Below are 25,464 nucleotides of genomic sequence, written 5' to 3'. Positions count from 1 at the left end.
GACGGCCTTCAGGGCTTGTTATGGGCATTACGAGTTTGTGGTGGTGCCATTCGGGCTCAACAATACACCAGCACCATTCATGGATCTCATGAATCGAGTTTGCAGACCAATCTTGGACCAGTTAGTGATTGTTTTCATTGTTGACATATAGGTCTATTCCAAGACAAGGAGTCCTATAAGGAGCACTTGCGAGAGGTATTGGAGACTTTGAGAGGGAGTGACTTTATGCCAAATTCTTCAAATGTGAGTTCTGGTTGAGCGAGGTACAATTCTTGGGGCACCATGTCAACCTGAAGGGTATATTGGTCGATCCGGCCAAGATCGAGGCAGTGATGCAGTGGGAGGTTCTGAGGTCACCCACTGAGATTTGGAGCTTCCTTGGGTTAGTAGGTTATTACTGGAGATTCATCTAGGATTTCTCCAAGATTGACATTCCTTTGACCCGATTGACGAAGAAGAATGTTACTTTTCGGTGGGGGGCTGGGCAGCAGGCGACGTTTGAGACTTTGAGGCAAAGATTGTGTAATGACCCGATACTGACCCTTCCCGAGGGTATGAATGATTTTGTGGTTTATTGCGATGTGTCGATTATGGTTTTGGGAGCAATGCTCATGCATAGGGGTCACGTGATTGCTTACGCTTCGAGGCAGTTGAAGCATCACGAGGCGAATTATCCTACACATGATTTAGGGTTGGGGGTTGTAGTTTTTGTTGGATTAAGTGTCTAAGCCCATAACTATAGTTGGTATATACTTGAATTGATAGTAGCACAATCCTTTTAGGTTGCCCTCAAAACTAGCAACCAGATAGGATGACTTTTGGAGAGAGATGTTGAATTTATTATTTGATTAATAAATTCAAATAAATTATTTATTAATGTATTATGGAAATAATATATTAATTGGAAATCATATTATTTAATTAATAGTTAATCAGAAATTAATTGGAATTAATTGAATTAATTAAAAGTGCAGGGGCTGTTTGGCAATTTATTGATAGTTGAGGAAATGGGCTCTAAAACCTCCCTAGAAGAGTTAGACGAAAACTTATAGGAAGGCCCTAGAATTTTCGTCCAAGGGCTCTTACATGGGGATTATTGGGCTGCTTGGTCCTTAAGCTAAGGGAATTAGGGTTTCCTCCTAAAACTCTTGATTTGGCTCCAAGCTACCTCACCTATTTAAAGGGCCTTACCCCTTCTCCTTTTTGACCACTTGATTCCTTAGAGGAATAGCCAAAATTCTCAGCTCTCCTCCTCCTCTCTCATCCACTTGCTTAGTTTGGGTGTGAATCATTAGATGTGTGACACTTGTGACGCTCTCCTCCTCCTCTCTCATCCACTTGCTTAGTTTGGGTGTGAATCATTAGATGTGTGACACTTGTGACGTTTGTTCTCATGGTTTCAAGAAGACTAAGATTTCATTGTTAGAAAAAATAAAAATACAAATCTCTAAAAAAAACTAATTAAAAATACAATCTTATCATAAGCAAAAAGGTAAAAATAAATATACGTTACCGGTTAGCTTCAATCCGTCCAAATAAATACAAAACTTTTATTACTCACAAATTCCACATTGATAGGCAATATAATTAAAGTCGTCAAACTCTCCGGTGTTGTCACTAAAATCCCGTATGTCGACATTGTTTGAAAAAAGAGTGGCAAACTGTGTATTTTTTATTATTTAAATTATTCTCATCTTTGAAAGAGGTTAACCGTGTTTAACTATTATCGTCTACAATTTTTTTTATAGAATACGTTTGAACATTATGATTTTTTATATATATATATTCAGGTTCATTTGAGACCATACTAATTTTGTGAGACCGTAAGACCAAATCTAAAAATAATTTTAAAATACAAAATAAAAGGAAAAATTCAAAATTTTTTTTTAATTATTATTTTCGGAACTTTAATTACCTAAAAAAAATAAAAAAAATTACCGTTTTTTTTTTTGAAAAATACGCGAAATATTCTAATAGAATATTACACTGTAAATATTCTAATGTGATTTTTAGAATGTTAGAATAGTATACTGGATATCTCGGATATGTAAAATATTATATTATTCTATTAGAATATGTAAAAAAAATATTATTTATTTATTTATTATTTTTTTGGTATTTTTTTTATTTTTTTTGGAAAATATAAATTCCGAAAATAATATTTGAAATTTTTTTTTCCGAAAATTTTCAATTATTTTGCATTTTAAAAATGTTTTTTGTTTTATCTACCAAATGAATGACTAGGATTGTGTCTCACGGTCTCACAAAATTAAGCCGTCTCACATGAACCTAACTATATATATATATATATATATATATATATATATATATATATATATATATATATATATATATATATATATATATATATATATATATATATAGAGTCAAGATCAAATAAGAAGGAAATTTTTGATAGGAAGGTAAGAAGTTTTTTTTCTACATATTTTTTTCGCGAACAAACAAAATGAATCATTAGATGATTCATTTGTAAGATGATTCACAAGAAAAAAAATTCTCAAAAAAACATCTCGATGATTCATTTATACAATGATTTTGTTGTTATTCACTAAAATTGTCATAAAAGTGAATTTTTTCTTAATTTACTTAAAAATGAATCATAAAGATGTTTTTTTGGGAATTTTTTCTTGTGAATAATCTTACAAATGAATCATCTAGTGATTCATTTATTTGTTCGTCAAAAAAATATATAGAAAAAAAACTTCTAACCTTCCTACCAAAAATTTCCTTCTTACCGGATCTATATATATATATATATATATATATATATATATATATATATATATATATATATATATATATATATATATATATATATATATATGGAAGGGTTATATAGAAAACAAAAATCCTTAAAAATGAATAAAAAAATACTTAGAGATCACAATTTTTTTTTGACTTTATATTTTTAAAAATCGCAATTTATTTTATAAATTCGCTGAAAAAAATTAAAAAATCGATTTTTTTTTATTATTATTTTTTGTTTTTTTTTCAAAAAACATTTAAGCAGATTATATAAAAAGTTGCGATTTTAAGAATATAAAGTCAAAAAAAAATGTGATCTCGAAGTGTTTTTTATGCATTTTTTTGATTTTTAGGGTTTTTTGTTTTCCATTAAACCTAAACCTATATATATATATATATATATATATATATATATATATATATATATATATATATATATATATATATATATATATATATATATATATATCATTTACCTATATGTGAGACCCTCTTCTGCATAACCAGGGTGTCTACGTCGACGCTTCCTCACCGACCTCACGCTTGAGTTAATTGCTTGAGTTAATTGTTGGTAAGCTGCCTGCCTACTTCAACCTTCCTTCATCCTTACCTCATCGTGACGCCTAGGATTCCAAAAACGGCGTCGTTTACCTTCTGAGACCTGGTAGCCTGCATGCTTCCGATCATCCTGACCTCATGCTGAGGCGGAAGACTTGGTGGTAGGTCTTCTTTCTTGGCGGTGGTGTTTCCCTCAAAACTACTTGCCACCTGTTGCTTGGTTTGAAGCGCCGTTGAAACGTGCCTCGCTGCCTATGTTTCCCTTTGCCGAGTCACCCTCAATTAACAGCTCTGGTCGCCACCTCTTGCTGTGTTTTTAAAGGTAATCTTTTTATATTGATTTCATTATATACAAACTTTCTCCTTCTTCTCTTTCTCTACGATTTTTTTGCTACCTCTCTCGAGACTACTTTGGGAGAGTGATTTCGTCCTCAAATCGAAGCTATATGATTAGGGATTTTCTGTTTTGCTGTTTTCGTTTGCTGGATTATGGGTCAATCTTTACACAAAGTTCGATCTGTTGTGTGTGTTTTAACACCTCTCTCTCTGTCTCTCTCTCTCTCTCTCTCTGCGAAGTTACTTATTAATTTCTTTGTTATTTTTTTGATGGTCCAGATTGCTATTATAGCCGAAGAAGGCATTCTCCACTACCAGATTATGCTATTGATTCTTTTAATGATATGGGAAGAAACAACTAAGAATTTTAGGTTGACATATGCTGAGAAGATTTGAAAGTATTTGTTTTTTTTTGTTCGATCACCTGTGCATCTCGAACCCTAAATTTTCGTGAATCTTAATTTTCAGGTGAAGCATCCCCTGCTTTGTTTGAAGTACTTCCTCCACCTCGGGATTGATCTGGGTTTGTAATCGATTACTTATAGTTTGAGATAATGCTTACAATTTTGGACGTACATAACCAAGCCCATCAGTGAGTGTCCTAAACAACACGTTTTCTTCCGTTCCCTGCTAAAATCACCGCACCTCACATGGTTTTTAAATTTTTTTTTATTAGGAATGGATTTTGTTCTTATTTCCATGAAGAAGGATAAACGAGAATTTGATCCCTTTGCAGAAATAGATTACCAATTCAAATAAGGTTACGAACATACGTTTTGTTTTGTTTATGAACTTACTTGTAACACATCATTAATTTCAGTAATATTCAGATGTGGACACCTCATGCTTTCTTCAAAGCCGATATATGCTATGGGGTGATGATTTCTTTCTATCTTACCTATCAATCTCAGTTGGTTTATTATACTTCATCTATTCATGGTGCAAATCAGTGGGAGTAAAGGTAAGTTTATACCTCTTTCTTTACCTTTCAATTGCTTTCATGGTTATTTTTTAATTGTTATTTAATGAACGTGATATTTCTTTCATGGTGCATTTGAAATGGTTGTTGTATGTTATTCTGATTTTGGATCATTAAGGGAGGCTAACCTTAAAAGTGGCAGTTTTCAAATTATTTAAGAGCTTGAGCTGCTAAATTATTGTTGACCAATTGATACTTTCTTCCGTTTTAAGCCTGATGCTTTACTTCTTATTGTTATTTTAGCCAACAGTCTTTGTATTTGTCTTGTCTTTCCCCAATTTGTTTAACACCATTCTAGATAAAGGTGAGATCACGGTTGTTGTTTTTGAACACCGACTACTATTTTATATATCCTCATAAGCATCAAGTAGTATTTTTGAATCTTTCAAATCATTCTCACACATCTCTGCTTGTAAAAGTTATTAGATTATTAGATATGGAGATATAATACAAACATATGATGCTTTTCTTGGGCCAAAATTCTTAATGGTGATTGTGAGTGTGTGTGTGTGTGTATATATATATATATATATATATATATATATATATATATATATATATATATATATATACACTCCAAACCCATCAATTGATAATTGGATTGGAGTATTCTCCCCTGCCCGTTTCTGGTTCATAGTCGATTCCACGAGTAGCACCCATATCTTAATATCCTTTTTAAAGTTTGAATTTTACGAGCAAACTTTATATTCCAAGCTATTTGGCAACTGTAACATAGTTTAGGAAAATTACTTCACTTGTATTCAGATGTCTAAAAGTACCCTTTCGAGTCCCACAAATGAATTCAGTATTTGTAACATGAGAAAATGGGTATATGATCAACTTTAACTTGAAACTTCCCTGAAATTGATAATTGTTGCAGTTTTAGTGGGACATAAGAAAAAGATAAATAAGCTATCTAACTTTAGAATTGCCCGAAATGAAAAAATATTTTGGGATCCTTTATACTCCATGATTGATGAATTTTACCATTCGTGGAGGAGGGTAGAAGATTTTCAATTTCATTCCTCCTTTATATTAAAAGACTAGAATAATCCTATATCCAATGCATGAGACAATTTCATTCCATATCCAAATGAGTGACATCAAATTCTAATTCATTTCAAAAACATTCTACAAACCAAACACTTCTTTATTTATGCTTTATATTTGTATTTTATTTTGTAGCGCTGGTGGTGTTCAATGATTCATTTTCTTTTATTCTCTTTATGCAGGAAGAACAAAGGGTGATTGAACCAAAACTAATAATTAGACATCAAGAAATTCTAGATGTTAATAGGGCAAGAGAGAAGCTCCTCAAGCAATATAGTTGAACCAAATGAGGCTGAATGCTTCTCTATAACTTTCTCAAAACTCAAGAAGCATCCACTACGTATGAAGGTAAATCTTTTTGATTAAAAATGTTTGTATAGGAATTACAGCCAAAATGGTATATTTGTCGTTCTTCTCTTTGTGCAAAAGATGTGAATGCCTGACAGTTGCTACAAATTAAGAACCATTGGTCCTAAATTTTGTAATGGCGAGATAATTTAGTTATGATTCGTTCTGTTGAGGTTATTTGCAACCTTATTTTTTTCCTTATTTGTATACATTTTACGATAAATTACAGCTGTATTTGGTCCACAACTATTATACAAAATATAAAATACCTATTTATGTAAAAATCACATGGTAAAGAGAATACAATATTTTTAGTGTATATTGAAAATATAATATAAAACGGATTAAATACTGTTTCTCGTAATACGTCATATTAAACCTGAAAATTAAAATACTATTGCTTTTGGTTGAATGGATTCGTTGGCATTTTAATATTCAAAATTATAGCCAAATTTGAAATTATAACCAAACTGCATTTAGGGTAATAAAAATAAACGATAACCATAAAGAAGGATTAGAAATGTATATTAGTTGTCCCCAACATGATAACAAAACAATCATTTTGAATCTGCAGTCATGATTAACTTTTTTTATACTTCCTTTATAAAAGTTATTTTTCTTCATTAATGCTGAAAAATGAATATGGAACTTTTCCTTTTATTTTTCAAAGTTCCAAGTTAAACTCGACTTAATTGCCTACTTTCATGTATCCAGATATGTTGTTCCTCTTTTCAGGGTTAAAATTAGGGAATAGTTACAGATAACCGACATGATTATTGATTTTTGTGGAATTTAAATTTGAAATATTTAAATTTATGAAATTGGAAGCTCCATATATTCAAGTAAGTTCATCAACTACAGACTCTTTCAGAGTCCACCATGGATATAATTTGGGTCAGCTGGCATTCTCGGGGTGTGTGGAGATTCAATTCTCACCTGAAACCAGGAATACACCAAAAAACAACAAAATACAGAAGAAAAACATTAAATGACTAATATTAGCAACGCAAAAAATGTAATAGAACTTTCTACAAATCATCTTTTAATTTTAGCATTTTTTACTTTTTTCTTTTCTTATTAAAGCATTGTACTTTGGAAGTACAATGCTATAGTTGCATATGTTTTCAAAGTATAATGTCTCTGTATGTGTCTGTGTGTGTATTTATAGCATCATACTTCGCATTTTTTTTCCTGTTAGTATGGAGCAAAGTAATTTTGTGACTATTACATGATCTATTTTGTGGGTATTTTGCAGGTTAATCTGCTGAAAACAACTTGAAAAGTGGGCTTGTGTCTGCATATTGAACCTGTATTAGTAAGTTTTTTTTTGTGTGTGTAACTTGAATATACCAACACTTTCATGTTCAAAGAAGTATTAACCTGTAATAGTAAGTTTTTTTTTGTATGCAACTTGAAATATGCTAACACTTTCATGTTTAAAGAAGAATCACCTAGGCCCTGCACTAAAAAATGATTAATATTTTTGTTTAAAGACGACATTGTTTATTTTCTATTCTTTCACCACTACAAAAATAGGATAAAATCATTCCTAGACATCTAAATCAACAAAACTTTACTTATTTGAAAGCCTTTAAGAGTAAACATTGCTTTGAAATTCCAAAATTACCCTTCGTGGGCCGTGCTCAGCATGGCCCTCTTAATTACACTAGTATATATATATATATATATATATATATATATATATATATATATATATACTAGGTGTAAAACCCGTGTATTACACGGGTTGATTAAAATAATATTAAAATATAAATAATAAATATTTTTTAAAATAAAATTTTGAAATGAGGAATGAAATTTTGAAATAAGAAACACATTAATTGCAATTTAGTATAATATTTATTACATTTAATAGTTTACATATATAAATATAAGTATTATGTGGCTTTTTAATTTTAAAAATTGAAGAAACCATAAAATGACATGTGGATATTATTTATTTAAAAAATATCACAAAATGACAAATGTCAAAATTCATTAGAGATTGACATGTGGCAAAATTATCTTCATTTATTATAGTATATATATATATATATATATATATATATATATATATATATATATATATATATATATATAAACCCTTACAATGCAATATATATTTGAGTATAATAAAAAAAAACACAATAAACCATGAAAATGACATTGATATATGACATTAAACATGACGGTAGTATAATAAAGATACATAAACACAACCCACTAAATTATAATTTAAAATGATTAATGAAGTGTGATTTACTTTAGATAATCATACATATAGTTGCCTCGTCGGACTAACATTTTTTGCATACATGATTCTTTATCTGTGAATAATACTTTATTTTTTGTTTTAATGTAACAATGTGACAAATTGAAAGTACAACTAATATAATAAATGTAAGAATTATACATTGAAAGTAGATTGGTATAATCTCGATGGCTTTAATTTATTTTAAACCCAAACAAACACGGATAAGCATACATACACATAACACATAGATTAATCAAAAAGATTGAAATTGTTGCTTACAAAACAACATTGAAGGAGTACTGGTCTATGAATTTAAAAGTAAACTATTGAATGATTAAAGTCAAAGAACGTATACAACATATTAATAAGTTATTGAAATATATTTTTTCAAAAAAATTGTAAAAGAAACCATTTGCGTCGATTATAGCAATGTACTTCTAAATTACATTGTTAAATGGCATAATCATGTTGTAGGAAACCTTTTATTGATCTAAACATCATTTTTTTGCATGAAAAGGCAATGCACTTTCAAATAAGTGGTTGTAATTTATGATTAATAACTAAGTCTTTGTTATTATATATTATACTTTATGTTATATTGGATACAAACTAAATTAGATGTTTTCCATTTGGAGCAATTTGCTATCACTAGTTGTCATTTTCTTAAATAGATAGTTTTTATTATTTATATGAATATAATATTTTACTTTTTTTCAATTTATAGCATTCAAATTTCATTTTAATGTCTATTATACTGTTTTTCTTTCTATTTTTTCAATTATAGCATTTAAGTTTCATTAAAATGTTAATTATAGCATTTTTCTTTTCATTTTTTTTTTCAATTATAGCATTCAGCTTTCATTTCAATTTCAATTAAAATATATATATATTTTTAATTATAACATTCAACTCTCAAATTTATGTTGATTATAGTATTTTTATTTTCATGTTTTTTTTTTCATTTTATATGATTTTTTTTCATTTATAGCTCATTTTAATATCAAATATATCATATTATTTTTTTCGATTATAGTATTCAACTTTCATGTTTATATCAATTATAATATTTTACTTTTATCTTAGTGATAACTACAATGATCTTACCCCCTCTTTGTAGGGGGAGGGGGACGAACCTGTTGAAATAAGAAAGTATAAGTACCAAACTTACCTACATACAAAAGTCATGTGGCCGAAGTCAAAAACCCGATAATTATAGGGACTAAATCTAAAAATATACGAAAGACTAAGGACCAAACCTATCAATATACAAAATTCTTGTGGTAAAAGGTTGAAACCTAAAACTTCTAGAGACCAACCCTACCAATATACAAAATTGTTATGGTCAAAGCATAAAAGATAAAAATATACTATCCATTTGGCAATTGTAATTAGTATATATAACAATTATAACATTTCAATGTTAATTATAACATTTTTCTTTTAACTTGCATTATAGCATTTTACTTTCATCTTAATGTTATTTTACTTTCATCGTAATATCATTCATAGTATTCAACTTTCATTTTAATGTTGATTATAACGTTTTACTTTTTATTTTTTAAATTATAATATTCAACTTTATGTTAATGTTTATGATAACATTTTATTTTAATTTTTCTGGTCGATAGTTGGATCTCTTATTAAAATGTCAATGTACAATGTAAATATTATTTGTATATAGTAAGTCACTAACTATTTATTATCCATGTTATTTTAATGGGAAATTAAGTAATATAACCCTTATAAATGAGCTTTTTGACAAAAATGATTTATTTATTTATTTATTTTTTGTAAAGTAACCATATTCTCTAGAACACATTGTTCCGGAGAGGTTTCCGGAATTCCAGAGTACGATTCCGGACTATGGTTCCGGAATACATTTGACTTCTATTTTATTTATTTATTTATTTTTTGCGTGTAACATATGGCTTTTCATTTAGTTTTGATTTTATATTAAAAAAAAATAATGTATAAGTTTTGTTTTCATAAAATGTATAACTTTTGGTTTTATAAAGTATACAATGCATTTAAAATCAATAAACAACTAATAAATATATAAACTAAATGAAGGATGTGTTTGTAGGTCATATTACAAATATTATATTTAAATTATTTGTGTTCTTGTACCCAAAAAAATTTCCGCTAGTTGTTTTCTATAACCCATAGCCCACGGACCGATGGTTTTACCCTCTATAGAATTCGATTTCCCGGTGATCAACGCCTCCAGAAATCAACAAAAAAACCCCATAATCCCCTCTGTTGCCAATCTGTTGTGGTATGTCTGAGGCCTTTTCGAGGGTCATCTTGAAGCTCTCAAGTGGGATTGAATCAGTTAGTTCGGTACCCCAATAGTTGACTCCTACTAGCAGTTTGTGGATGCGGGCTCTCATGTGACATCCTCATTTTCACGGCCAGAAAAGACCGATTTTATTTATGCTTTATAAAAATCAGAGTACCTCTTTTTAATAAAATTGTGCGGAATTTGTTCCCAGTGAAACATGATAAATACGTTATCAGGGCATTTCCGAAAAAAAGTATTTTTATTCATTTTAAAACATTTGGGATGTCATCGTCAATACAGAAGCATAAGCATAAACAGAACTTACATTCATTATCACTAGTGATTTATATCTCCTTAATCTCTCAGTGTAATGTGACTTCATATCAACACCTGTGATATAAATAAACTAAGTGTGTCAGGTTGGAAAACCTGGTGAGTACATAGGGTTTTCAACCCACAATAATATAATTATTATGTTTAATCATTAAACAGTTAACCCAATCACCCATCCCCATTATCTTCTTTACTCTTAAGGATCTACCCTAAGAATCAGCTATTTCTCATTCATTCATTCCTAAGGATTATCCTAAGGAATAGGTACGAAGTCCATCGTTGCTAATGACACATCTGTCAAGCACAACTGCTAATATTATCACTTAGGCGTAGCTGCCAGAATTGTGACATTCTTTATGGGGCGCATCTGCCGGTATAGTCCTTTAGGCGCATCTGTCGGGGTTATAAGGTTCTCTATTAGGCGCTTCTGCCGGTAGAGTCCTTTAGGCGCATCTGCCAGGGTTATCTCGTTTATTGACAGTATCTTTTTCGAGAGTCCACTCGCAATACAGGTCAATGGGTTTTTAGAGTACATCGGTGAACACATCCTTCATAATAACAACAGGTTGCGAGCCTGCTAGTGTTCCACTGGACTGTCTAGAATAGTCCGTGGTTGTCATCCATACTCTGCTAGATGACGGGGCCAACATTTGGAAAAAGGCTTCTCACATCGTCCACCTCTCACCCTTACCTCATGGTCTATATTACCTCTCAACTTATCATCCAACTCATATTTCATCTACCCATGTTTTACCCCAACATTTTTGTAGATATAAAATACATATACAGTTTAAATCATTTAAAACATGTATAAAAATCTTTCACCAGCATAGACAACAAGTATTCAGACAATATGGACACATAGCACGTAGTTTATATTAAATACTTCATATTTATGTGTAAGATGAAAGGGACCATGCACTCACTTGAAAAGGTGGTGATTCCGAACTCAGACAGCGCTTCGCTTCTTAAAAATAATTTCCTTCGACGAAACCTAGTATTATTACCACTAGAGTTTAGTCTATTATTCGCCGAGACTAATTAATAGTCTAGCTATTATTACTATTATATAAGCATTAAACAATACTTATATAATCCATAATAATAGCCCAAGTACTCCTTATAAGGTCCTAATAACATTACTATATTGAAACATAAACTATACTAAAGATAGGGTAGACATAGCTCACTTACAGCGGGTTTTCTCGAAAACCGGGCTTTGCTGGAGCAGAGTTCCCGAGCCGAAAGACTCTTTCTTCGGGGCTTCGGGAGCCTCGGGGCTTCCTTCGGGTGCTAGGGGGTTTACCTTGGCTTAGGGGGGGGGGGTTGGGGGCTAGAGAGAGAGTGTAGAGAGAGAAAGAAGGCTTGAGAGGTGTGAAGAAATGGCAAGACCCGACACCTCTATTTATAGTGAAAATATCTGATGGAATCACTGAGTCTTGACACAAACTCGCCAAGTTGGTGCATGTGGCAGCCTTCTGGTGGTGCCACGTGTCCTCTTTCTGGTGGTGTTACGTCACCCAAACTCGCGTATCAACCTCCCGACTTAGAAAAATCATAACTCTCACATACGAGCTTTGTTTTCGACGTTCTTTTTTTCCACGCGTAGTTAAAATCAAGATCTACAACTTTCGTTTAGACTCCGTCGGCTAATTCTCGACCGATCTTAAATTTAACAGTTGGAGGAGTTTAGACTGTTAAATGACCGCGAAGAATTCGTAACTCCTTCATACAGACTCCGTTTTCGTCTGTCTTTTTACCGTTGAGTTCCTATTAATGAGATATTCAACTCTAATTTAGGTTGCGTAAGCCAAAAACCGCTCGAACTAAAATTCGAGTTTCGGGCCGTGCACTGCTAAGCCGAATCTTAGAAAAATCATAACTTCCTCATACGAAGTCAGATTTGGGCGTTCTTTTTATGGACGCTCTCGGTTTAACGTATACTACATCTTTTGTTTAGATCACTATGGCTAAAAAGTCCTTTATCGTAAATTCACTATTTACGTCTCCCGGTGCCGTGCCGGTTTTGCCGTAAAACTTCGACGGGCCATAACTTCTTCGTTATAACTCGGATTTCGGCGTTCTTTATATGTACGGAACCCTTGAGACATATTCTACAACTTAGTTAAGATTATTTATTATAAATAATCTTTTGTCGAAAAGTCGTTTTTGACCCCTATTATCTCTAAATTGACTAGCTCGGATCTGCGGGCGTTACAATTATCTCCCCCTTAGGATGATTACGTCCCAAAATCATCAACGAAACAGGGCAGTATAATGAATCCATACGTTATCTCTTCATCCTAGGTAATAATCGTAACTTCTTTGTTCCTTCGAATGAGTATCTAACTCTTGGACTCCTTGACTGCAGGCGGCGCTCGATCTCGCTCCCGCTCTCTGTCTCATGTTAGACCTTTAATCATGACCTTTGATTCACACTCCCGATCCTTATTGGAGACTCCTTCTTCTTCTTAACAAACTTAAGATAAGTTCTTTTATTACTACAATGAAACGACGTGTCATATTCTAATGACCTATCATCGTATGTTGCAACGCTTAGACTCAGGTCTCTTAGAGTCTTCCAGAACAGACTATACTTTCCTTCATGTTCTAATCTCATCTTAAAAGGTAGCATTTCTAGCTACAAGCAATCGTCGCGATACCTCTACTGATCGCTTTGATTAATTCTTCCGGCTTAAGTCAGGTGCTACATCGGACTTGGTTCTCTGAACCATGTAACATACTCGTCTTAATCGGACTCAATTCGATATGACCACTAGGGTCAGAATAACAACAATCTTCTTAGTCATTACCGAAAGAATGGTAACGACATACTTGAATAAAATGGTATCAATTACTAGCTTCTTGGTAACCTTGTGACTTTCCCTGATCCAAGTGTGAGTCCTGTGCTTCCGGTAGTATAGGCCTCTACTACCTTTCACACCTACTCATACTCGTCCCAAGTATTGTCTCACAGTTCTCCAAGTTATTATCACAAAAACAATTTTAACACATACAAATGTGTCCAAACAATCATATAATTTTCCCTAGACTCTACTAGGACTTCTTCCATGCGTATCTTCAATCATCAATTCTGCTTCAACTCGATTGGTGATGGAAATGTCAGACGATGGGATAACTTCATGGATTATACAAAAAAAAATCTTTCTTTCTGGTAATCGAAAGTGTACTTCTCCCGTACTAGACGTATTATTTCTTAGACGCGTTCTAAAGGCAAGATATCACTCTTACGATATCTTCCGATAGGTACCACTCAGTATCGTAAGCCTTATCATTTCCTCGATTTACTCAGTCTGTTATGAGTCCTTATCATGACATTCTATACATCAAAGTAGGCGTCCGGTGTATTGAGACGAGAACATAGATAGAGGAAGATTTAGACGCGTATTCCTCCTTATTACTCCAAAAAGTTACATGCCAGTTCTAATATCGTAATTTAACGTTTAGAAACCTGAGCACATAAAATTTCCAGATCTGGTCGGCAACAGATCATAGATCCGATCAAACGATAGCATAAAACATCACAAATCGATTTAGCACATAAAAGCATTTTAGGCATCTTCCCTAATTAAGCTAGTGCTTGTGTCTATTCGGGTGTACTTCCTAAAATATATTAGACACACTCCTCACGATCATCGCTTAGCATTCTAAGTTTAAGTCTAGAAATAAATCTTTATTCCTAGTTCGCTTAAACTAATGCTCTGATACCAACTGTGACATCCCCATTTTCACAGCCAGAAAAGACCGATTTTGTTTATGCTTTAAAAAAATCAGAGTACCTCTTTTTAATAAAAATGTGCGGAATTTGTTCCCAGTGAAACATGATAAATACGTTATCAGGGCATTTCCGAAGAAAAATATTTTTATTCATTTTAAAACATTTGGGATGTCATCGTCAATACAGAAGCATAAGCATAAACAGAACTTACATTCATTATCACTAGTGATTTATATCTCCTTAATCTCTCAGTGTAACGTGACTTCATATCAACACCTATGATATAAATAAACTGAGTGGGTCAGGTTGGGAACCCTGGTGAGTACATAGGGTTTTCAACCCACAATAATATAATTATTATGTTTAATCATCAAACAGTTAACCCAATTAACCATCCTCATTATCTTCTTTACTCTTAAGGATCTACCCTAAGAATCAGCTATTTCTCATTCATTCATTCCTAAGGATTATCCTAAGGAATAGGTACGAAGTCCATCGTTGCTAATGACACATCTGTCAAGCACAGCTGCTAATATTATCACTTAGGCGTAGCTGCCAGAATTGTGACATTCTTTATGGGGCGCATCTGCCGGTATAGTCCTTTAGGCGCATTTGCTGGGGTTATGAGGGCGCATCTGCTAATTCTCGACCGATCTTAAATTTAACAGTAAGAGGAGTTTAGACTGTTAAATGACCGCGAAGAATTCGTAACTCCTTCATACGGACTCCGTTTTCGTCTGTCTTTTTACCGTTGAGTTCCTATTAATGAGATCTTCAACTCTCAATTTGGTTGCGTAAGCCAAAAACCGCTCGAACTAAAATTCGAGTTTCGGGCCGTGCACTGCTAAGCCGAATCTTAGAAAAATCATAACTCCCTCATACGAAGTCAGATTTGGGCGTTCTTTTTATGGACGCTCTCGGTTTAACGTATACTACAAATTTTGTTTAGATCACTATGGCTAAAAAGTTCTTTATTGTAAATTCACTATTTACGTCTCCCGGTGCCGTGCCGGTTTTGTCGTAAAACTTCGACGGGCCATAACTTCTTCGTTATAACTCGGATTTCGGCGTTCTTTATATGTACGGAACCCTTGAGACATATTCTACAACTTGGTTAAGATTATTTATTCTAAATAATCTTTTGTCGAAAAGTCGTTTTCGACCCCTATTATCTCTAAATTGACTAGCCCGGATCTGCGGGCGTTACATCTCATACCTATAAACCAATACTCATTTTCTGAACGATAGACACCCTTCCAGTGACTATCGTATATAGTCATTTGGAGTGTCTTCAAATCCAAAGCACCCAAAAACCAATGAGTATGTGGTATATTAATTGGGATGTAAAGCTACAAAATAGGTTAGAAATAGTAAATTAGTATATAAATACTCAAGTAATGTAATCCAAACAAAATTATACCGTATCATACTCTACCCAAGCTGGGTAAACGGATCCATCATCCATGTCACTCCCGTCCAATGTATCAGTGTTGAAAGCTGACGGCACAACCGTCCACCAAGCATCATCCGCTCTACGCTCTAGCGGCAATGAGATCTACATCATGATGTGTTGTTAATTAAATTTTTTGCAGTCAAGTAAGTATTGTTATTAGAAGCGTAATATGTAATGAACAAATAATTATATTACTTACATCACATGACAACCATCCTCCATGACTATCCTCATATAACATGTCCAAAACTCAAGCATAGCAAAATCGGTCAAATAATTGTGGACAAATAACAATGAGTCATCTTGTTCTTTATGTGCAGAGTGTACGGTAGGCTCTAAAAGATTGTCCAATAGTGCTGGTTGTTGCTGTGTAACACCTTTCATCTTCATTTCCATCCATGACAACTTATACCATATGAACATAACTTTTTGCCGCTTAGAACACCTAAGGGATGTTGGCGACGATGTTTTGTATTCATCCTACGAAATCTCTTTTATATCCGACAATTGAATAACTGGAGATGGCTGCTTAGGGCCGTCATTCAGCTGGTGTTTGTGGGTGCTTAATGTAACGCCCGTAGATTCGGGCTAGTCAATTTGGAGACAATAAGTGTCAAAAATGACTTTTTGATAGAAGATTATTTAGAATAAATAATAATAACTAAGTAATATTATATGTCACAAGGGTTCCGTACATATAAAGAACGCTGAAATCCGAGTTATAGCGAAGAAGTTATGACCCGTCGAAGTTTTACGGCTAAACCGGCACGACACTGCGTGACGTAAAAAGTGAGTTTACAATAAAGTGCTTTTTATCCTTAGCAATCTAAACAAAAGTCGTAGCATACGTTAAACCGAGAGCATTCATAAAAAGAACGCCCAAATCTGACTTCGTATGAGGAAGTTATGATTTTTCTAAGATTTGGCATAACAGTTACAACTTGAAATTCGAATTTTAGATCGATCGATTTTTGGCCAACGCAAACTAAATGAGAATTGAAGATCTCATTAATAGTAGTGCAACGGTAAAAAGACAGACAAAAACGGACGTCGGATGAAGAAGTTATGAATTTTTAACGGACTTTTCCTGTCCCAGCCTGTTAAAAATATAACTTTAAAAATAAAGTCTAAAATAGCCGATGGAATCTAAATGAAAGTTGTAGAGTACGTCTCCACCTACGCGTGGATATAAAGAGCGTTAAAAACGGAGTTCGTATGAACGAGTTACAAATTATAATAGCATATTTACGTATTAAAATAAAGCATAAAGCATATATACGTACACATATATATATATACATATGTATATATCATTAGAAATGTATCGACGATGCGATCATTATAAGACTAGTGTCGAGTACTTTCGATATTAGTTTAGTACAAATATCGTTAAATCTATTTAAAATAGTATTATAAAGGGGTGTTTAGTTGTTTATATAACTATAAGGTCATTAAGTAACTATAATGGTAGTTTTTGAAAATTCAATTACTATAAATAAGAGCCTTAGGCTCTCATATTTCTTGTGTCATTCTCTTGATTCAAGAGTCTTTCTCTTCTTATCCCCCGAGCATTTCGGTCCCTCGTGATTCGACTTCTCTTTCTGTTGTTTAAGTATAGTTGGCGAGCGCTGAAGCGCTGCACGAATCTTTCTTAGAAAGATTCAGCGACGAAGTTCTGCCTCTGCAGAGCTCGGCTCCTAGCTAAAACCCCGTTGTAAGTAAGTAATGCTTACCCTACTTTAAGTATAGCTTATATTTAAAATTAGTATTGTTATTATGAACTTATAATAAATATTTGGGCTATTATTATAACTTATAGAAGTATCGTTATAATATCTTTTTAACCATTTGCGGTACGAGGAATCTGGTTTGAAGGGTCGATTGGGTTGTTGGATTTCAGAAGTGTTATATGCCAAATGGTCCTACCCTCCGGTGTTTCATGTTTGACCCCTGTATGTACATAGTGGGTGAAAAGTATTTTTTAAACGCTTATATAATAATAATAATAAGACTAATAATTAATCACGGTAAATATTAGACTAAAATCTAGTGGTAATAATACTAGATTTCGTCGAAGGAAATTATTTTTAAGAAGCGAAGCGCTGTCCGAGTTTGGAGTCATCACTTTATCAAGTGAGTGCATAGTCCCTTTCATAAACATTATTTTAATACAAGTATTAATTAAAGTATTAAATATATGTTAAAGAGTAAGATATTTGTTAAAGAGTTTATGTGTGAGTGCATAGTCCCTTTCATGAACATGATTTTAATACAAGTATTGATTGAAGTATTAAATATATGTTTATGTGCGAATTATTTGATGTTGCCTTAAATACGTGTTAAAGAACATACCTGATTATATATGATGATTTAGGATAAAGAGTAAACCTAAATTAACTATGATGAATATTGGGTAGTATCTTCTTATGAGTACGAGTGAGTTATACTCAGAGAATAGAACTTTAATATATGTCATTGATCCGGGACCATGGATTAGACATAGTCATTGTCCTTAGTCCGAGAGTATGGATTGGACATAGTCAAATGTCATTAATCCAGGAGTATAGATTAAGACATAGTCAGTTGTCCTTAGTCCGGGGGTATGGATAGGACATAGTTATTCGTCATTAATCTGGGAGTATGGATTTAGACATAGACACTTGTCCCTAATCCGAGAGTATGGAATGGGCACAATTATTGATCTGAGAGCATGGATTAGATCTAGGAGTAAGAGGTAAAATGTAAGGTCCGGGAGTATGGATAGTCTCGTGAGGATTGACGGGGTGGGGTTAGAGTTGATTATATATATGGGGAAATTGTATATTTTGTGAGTTCTAAATTATATATATATATGATATAACATTGTGGGATTGAAATCCCTATGTACTCACCAGGTTTCCCAACCTGACCCACTCAAGCTTATTTGTATCACATGTGTCGATACGAAGCCACATTACATTGAGAGATTAAGGAGATATAAATCATTAGTGATAATGAATGTAAGTTCTGTTTATGCTTATGTTTTCGTATTGACGATGACATCCCAAATGTTTTAAAATGAATAAAAATACATTTCTTCGGAAATGCTTTGATAACGTATTTATCATGTTTTTCTGGGAACAAATTCCGCAACATTTTTATTAAAAGAAGTACTCTGATTTTTATAAATCATAAACAAAATCAGTCTTTTCTGGCCGTGAAAATGGGGATGTCACACTTAAGACATAATTATGCTCCAATAAGTCATTGTCAGTGTAGTATCCCTGTACGGTTCAAGAATGTAAACTTGTAAACGATTCAAAAACATAACGACTATAAATGATGAAATAATTAAAAATGTACCTCCATCCCCTTCAAGGTACCAACATTGTCTGCAGGAGTCTTATTGATAAGTTTTAGAACCATGGATAAAGTAGCTTCATGCTCTACTAAATGCTCATCCCGAGACCTTAACTGCTCACGACATTCACGAACCTCATTTTTCAATTGACGGACCTCATTTTACAAGTCACTAATAATTCGGTCATTGTCAGTTGATGGGTGAACGGTCGGAAGTGGTGGTGGTGGTGGGTGAGATGGACCATCTATCTGTGCCTTCTTTTGTAACGCTTGGTTCTTGGTATGTATTTTAAATAAAAAATTATTCCATTTTATATGAGAACTCGACGAGTTGGAGGCCCAAACTCGTCGATTAGGGAATATTATGGGGCACGGGTTCAGGAACCTACTCGACGAGTTCGGAGCCCCAACTCGATGAGTAGGGCTGCCAGAGTGAAACCCTAATTCAGGGTTTTGCACCCTACTTAAACATCTCAATCCCCTTATGCCAGCTCATTTACAGCCTCCAAGTCCTAAACCCTAAAACACGAAACCTTAGTGTATTTTGAGAGCTTTTGAACCATTTTGAGTGTATCTTTGTGTGTTTGAAGCTTATGGAAGAAGTAGGAGCTAGAGTGTTCAAGGAGAAGATAGTAGATCCAGAGACTTCCTTCCATCCTCATCGTTTTCTGGTAATCAAGTCTCTAACTTGCTGAGTAGTTTCTTAGATCTCCTTATTTTCACCTTATTGGATTTTTGGTCCAAGAAGCTTGATCCTTGGGATATGGACATCCCAAGTGAGTTCACCTTCAAATCTGGGATGATAGAGGGATGTTATGGCATAAAGGTGTAGACTTTATGCCATTGAAGCCCCCATTCAAGCCCTAAGATGTCATCTTGGCCTTCTAAGCCCCCAAAAGGCCATGCATGGAGGAAAAGGCAGAAGCTTTACGTGTTCAAATGATGTCTAAGGCTTAGATCTCTGTTTGTATGCTTTAGTTTGGACTGGGGATGACTTGTGGACCAAGATCTAAGTTCTAGAGAGTTAGGGTTTGAGCCAAACCCGTAAAATGAAGGTATTAACGGGTAAAGTTGGAAACTTTACTCTTAAATGGACGTTTTCAGTGTGTATGACAAGCAAGAAGTTTAGATCTGAAAGTGTAGGGGCTTAATCCGTTTAGATGGCCCAAACAGACAGGGGAACTCGTCGAGTCCATAGAGGAACTCGACGAGTAGAGACGAGATTGTCACGATGCTGGATATGGTAGAACTCGACGAGTCTGAGGATGACTCGACGATTTGACTCACTTAACTGCGACTATGAGTAGCCCGGGAACTCGGCGAGTCAGGGGGATGACTCGACGAGTTGGATCGCGATTTTAGGGATTTAGATTAATAGGACTCGGTGAGTTGAGTCAAACCAGAACGTTAACTTTGACCAGAATGTTGACTTGCACCAGGGGTAAAATGTTCATTTTACCCTATTGGAACGGGTCTAAGGCACCAAGGTCGGCCCGTTTATGTATGTTAGCGTATGCCAGGGTTAGCCTGATGTAGATTATATGTTTCCGGACTTCGGTCTGATGTCGGGGCAAGCCCGAGGAATGTTTGTATGCTTGATATCTTCGTGATTCTTGCATGTGTTGTTATGTGTTCTGGATTTCGGTCTGACGTCGGGGCAAGCCCGGGGAATTTCTAGCTTATATATTATGTTTTATGTGTTCCCGACTTCAGTCCGATGTCGGGGCAAGCCCGATGAATGTTTATATGTTTATGTTATGTGTTTATGAATTATGGTTGTTGATATGTTATATGTATACTATAATTCGGTCCGATGCCGGGCGGGGCCCAATGCCGGACTTCGGTCCGATGTCGGGAGGGGCCCGATGCTGGACTTCGGTCCTATCTTGGGTGGGGCCCGATGCCGGATTCGTCCGATGCCGGTCGGGGCCTGATGTAGTGGGCAAGGCCCAATGTATGTTATATGTGATTATGTGTATGGTATGTGGTAGTTTGGGGAGACTCACTAAGCTTCGTGATTACAATTTTCAGTTTTGGTTTCAGGTACTTCTGGTAGCAAAGGGAAGAGCTCAGGATGACTGCATGGCACACACCGTTTATGTTTAGCCTGAGATATTTTACTCTGATTTATTTGACATGTGATTGATATGGATACACTGTTTTGACACTTGAGATATTTTGGTTCATGTTTTGATAAATGACTTTTAGTAAATTCTGGTTTAATTAATTAATGATTTAAAAATGAAAATTTTGGACTGTATTTTTAGGATGTTTAAAGTTGGTATCAGAGCCTTGTTTTGAGGGATTCAGACACACTCTTGGGTGTGTCTGAACTCAAACTGAGGACTTGGTATGTAAATTTTCAAAAGAAAATCATTTTTATAAAAAGAATTTTGAAAGAGAAAAGAACTTTGGAAAGAGAAAAGGGTGTGGTGCATGCAATCAACCGAGCTCAAGTAAGTACTCCCAAATTACCAATACAAGTTTATGTTATGATATGCTTATGAGAACTGCATGCTAGATTAGGGATAAGGATCTAGGAAGGATGCCTTATGTGCCTGTTATATGTGTATCAGCTTTATGAACTGCATGCTAGTACTGATTAATCATGATATGATGGCCTGAATAGGATATGCTTGATTTTGTTTACTCAATGCTCGAATACTGTTTGCTTTGTGCTTTTAGGAGTTCTAGTTATCTTTAACTAACTAGTAAATGAATATGTTAAGTTACATATTACGAGGACTAAATAATTTCAGAAGGATAGGTTTAGCTCTATTCCGCAGCTCTTGTTTGAGTCCAACCATTGTAGGGTAGAACCTCTCATTCAAAGAATTATCTAGTCTTAGTGATATGTAATAGTATTCGCGAGCTAGTTAGGGGGAGATAGCAGGGACTTCTTATGCAGCTGATGGCGGAGAGTGGGTTTGGTGATTACTCTAGGGCAAGCCTAGGATGAGATTAGTATGAGAACAACAGTAGCAGTATAAGGGACTTGCTGGAGTCAAGGCAGTTCTTGCGGAAAGTATGGATAAATGTGGAAGGTAATATGGGCCCTTACTACTGAAAGCAGAGGATCCATACTCGAATCAAGGAAAGCCGAGATGAATCCAGGAAACTTGTAGTATGTTAGATCCCTCGAGTTGTGATGAGTATTCTGATGTTTGTTATGGTGTATTTTCAAAATGGTGGTGTTACGTACCATACCAGTTGGCAGTTCAGACGCCAGTGAGGGATCAGGCTCGGGCTCGGGAGCCGGGCAGCTAGATGACCAGATGAGGGAGTTCATCTCATCTGAGATCACGTGCAGTATTCTGGATCAGACTCCTGTGATCTTCGACACGGTCAAGGAGGGTATCTTGGAGCTATTGGATGAGAGACTGAGTGCATTCCGCACAGAGGTGGCGGCCATGGTGGGATCGCACACACTGACGTTCAGTGAGTTCAGAGCTTGTGGAGCTCCCGACTATCATAGGGCTCGGGACCCTATTGCTAGCACCAGATGGTTGGCTGATGTCGCAACACTTTCCGTACGAGCAGATGTCCCCTGGGGGACAAGGTTCGACTTACGTCCTGTCTCCTGAAGGACAGAGCACACGACTGGTGGGAGGAGGTTGGGCATGCGGTGGGTGACGTTGCCCTTGATGCTATGACCTGGACTGACTTCTCGGCTAGGTTCAAAGCCGAGTTTGCACTTGTGATAGAGGTGCATTAGCTTGCTAGGGAGTTCTAGGATCTCCAGCAGACGACGGAGACGGTGGTTGAGATCACCACTATGTTCAGGCAGAGGTCCCTTCTCGTTCCGCAGTACGTGGCAGACGAGGAGATGAAGAAGGCCCAATATCATGAGATGTTGTGGAGTGATATCCACCAGTTTGTGAGCCGATACAACCGCAAGACGCTGGTAGATATGATTGCTAGGGCGAGAGAGAGAGAGAGAGAGAGAGTTGGATCTAGAGATGGATAGGAAGAGGAAACCAGAGGGGGTTCAGTCGGGGAGTGCGAGCAAGAAGCCCAAGGTGTCAGACCACAGACCTAGGAGCCAGCAGGGTCGCAGCAGTTGTGGCAAATGCAACAAGTTGCACGAGGGGTCATGCAAGGCAGGGAGTTCAGGCTGCTTTAAGTGCGACCGAACTGGACATGTGATAATAGATTGTACAACTACTACCACCATCACGACAATATCAGATCTGATTTGCTTCCGCTGCAATCAGAGGGGACACAAGCGGTCCTAGTGCCTGAGTTTAGCAGTAGCAGGACAGGTGGCAGCACCCGCTCCTGCTACGTTGAGGATTACAGACGGCCGTCAGGTCCGGGCAGAGGCGCTTGTGGCGAAGAGCAGGACCTTTCAGTTGGCAGCAGAGGAGGCACATGCAGCGCCCGACGTGGTGACGGGTATGTATCTTCTCCTTATTTCTTTATTTATATTGATTATTGCTTATGTTTATGTGTTTCGGTTATAGGATCGTTCTTAGTGAACGGTATATCAACTTTGGTACTGTTTGATTCGGGGGCTACCCGATCTTTTGTGTCGCTCGCGCTCAGCAAGCGGTTTGTCACACCCCCAAACCAGAACGACGGAAACGTTCGGGGGCGGAGGACGTCATGTGCAGTATCATAACAATTAAATAGTAAAGAAAGCAAACACAACCATCATATACATAATTAAAAAGATACATCATTGTAAATGTTACATGTTTCCAAAAGTTAATTACAATATGATGTCAAAAGATTTGTTTAACGCCTTAGCGCTCTATCTTCCAAAAGCTGAGGTTTTACCTGTTTCACTGATTTCCTGAGAATACAAGTTATTTGAAAAAGTGTCAACAATTAAGTTGGTGAGTTCATAAGTATTTGAATGAATAATTGTATGCCATTCATTGTAAAGAAATCACGTTTATTTCCAGAAAATCCGATATTTTCCATTGATTGTATTGTAAATTGTTTGCTTGTAACATTGTAATGTTTATCCCAGAAAATCCTATATTTTTCATAAAAGCTGAATTGTAGTCTTAATTATTCCAAGACTGTAAAGTACAAGTACAAATTCCATACTTGTTTAGTATATGATATTTTATTCGTAAATAAAACTGTTTGAAGAGATATGATTCTACGTAAAATAAGTGTATTGTCTGTTTCGCGTAAAATAACGTATTATCGTTTATCATGTAAGTTTTCATAACCGTGCTATTAATGAATTGCCTGCCTCGACGTTCTTCAGGTGTCGAAAAGTTATGGCATTTGTCACCCATAACCTGCCGGTCGTGCTGTAGCTAACAGCCAGGGTGCGGGATCATTAGTCCCGTATAGATCTATACACAAGTATCACGCTCTCCGGATGGAGATTTTGGTTATAAAACAGGACTTCCGTGTATACCTTGGTAGGTATGACAAAGACGATGACTCACAAATTTCCAACGAAATACATGTTTTTGTATGAAAGTGTTCGTATATGAAATTGTTACCCTTTTCGTAATGATTATAATATATAAAAATAATCATATTTTTATATAATCGTTTCTTTGCCCTGAAAGAGTAAAATAGAATGAATGTTTCCAAACTATACCTATTATAGTTTACAGTGTATGTTTCATTTGAACTGATAACCGTTGTGTCATAAGAAGTACTGAATGCAAATGTTTTCATGTAATAGTTATAATAACTGTAAGAAAACAAAACCAATAATTTGTAGTTTAACACGAGTTTATGTATGTTTACGTGTATCCCCCCCTAAAACGTAGGAAAAGACATGAAAAGGTAGGGGTATGAACTCACCTTAAGAGTGATTGCAGGTAGAGTCTAGCTAGAAACTGACATCAGTTAGCGATCGTCGGCTCGGGAAGAAAGCTTGAATTCAGCAACACGAGAGAGAGGGCGGTGTATTTGTGTAACACAAACAAAGAGAGAAAGCTCTCTATTTATAGTTAGAGATTTTGACACTCACGTCGTGAGAAAGCATGGCTCACGTCGTGAGTTAAGGCCTGATCAGCTCGTAGACCCGCCATCTGCGTTCCTAGCTTCGAAGGGT

The 25,464-nt window shown here is 35.1% G+C and overlaps 1 long non-coding RNA gene across 4 annotated transcripts; it reads left to right on the top strand.

Annotated features, from left to right (window-relative positions):
• Positions 1-3,273: 3,273 nt before the first annotated feature.
• Positions 3,274-7,494, top strand: LOC145169095 (uncharacterized). Of its 4 annotated transcripts, none has more exons than XR_013742297.1 (7): positions 3,274-3,646; positions 3,940-4,031; positions 4,129-4,252; positions 4,337-4,420; positions 4,491-4,621; positions 5,872-6,037; positions 7,293-7,494. It is a non-coding gene; the product is annotated as an uncharacterized LOC145169095 (long non-coding RNA). The 4 variants fall into 4 exon arrangements; XR_013742296.1 differs by having other exon boundaries at positions 4,481-4,621; XR_013742294.1 differs by having other exon boundaries at positions 4,337-4,621.
• The last annotated feature ends 17,970 nt before the right edge of the window (positions 7,495-25,464 follow it).

This window comes from Lactuca virosa, chromosome 4, assembly GCF_052849685.1.
Source record: "Lactuca virosa cultivar CGN04683 chromosome 4, Lactuca_virosa_CGN04683_v6, whole genome shotgun sequence".
Classification (NCBI taxonomy): domain Eukaryota; kingdom Viridiplantae; phylum Streptophyta; class Magnoliopsida; order Asterales; family Asteraceae; genus Lactuca; species Lactuca virosa.
Note: the sequence above shows the minus strand (reverse complement) of the source record. Positions and strands in the feature narration are given on the sequence as shown.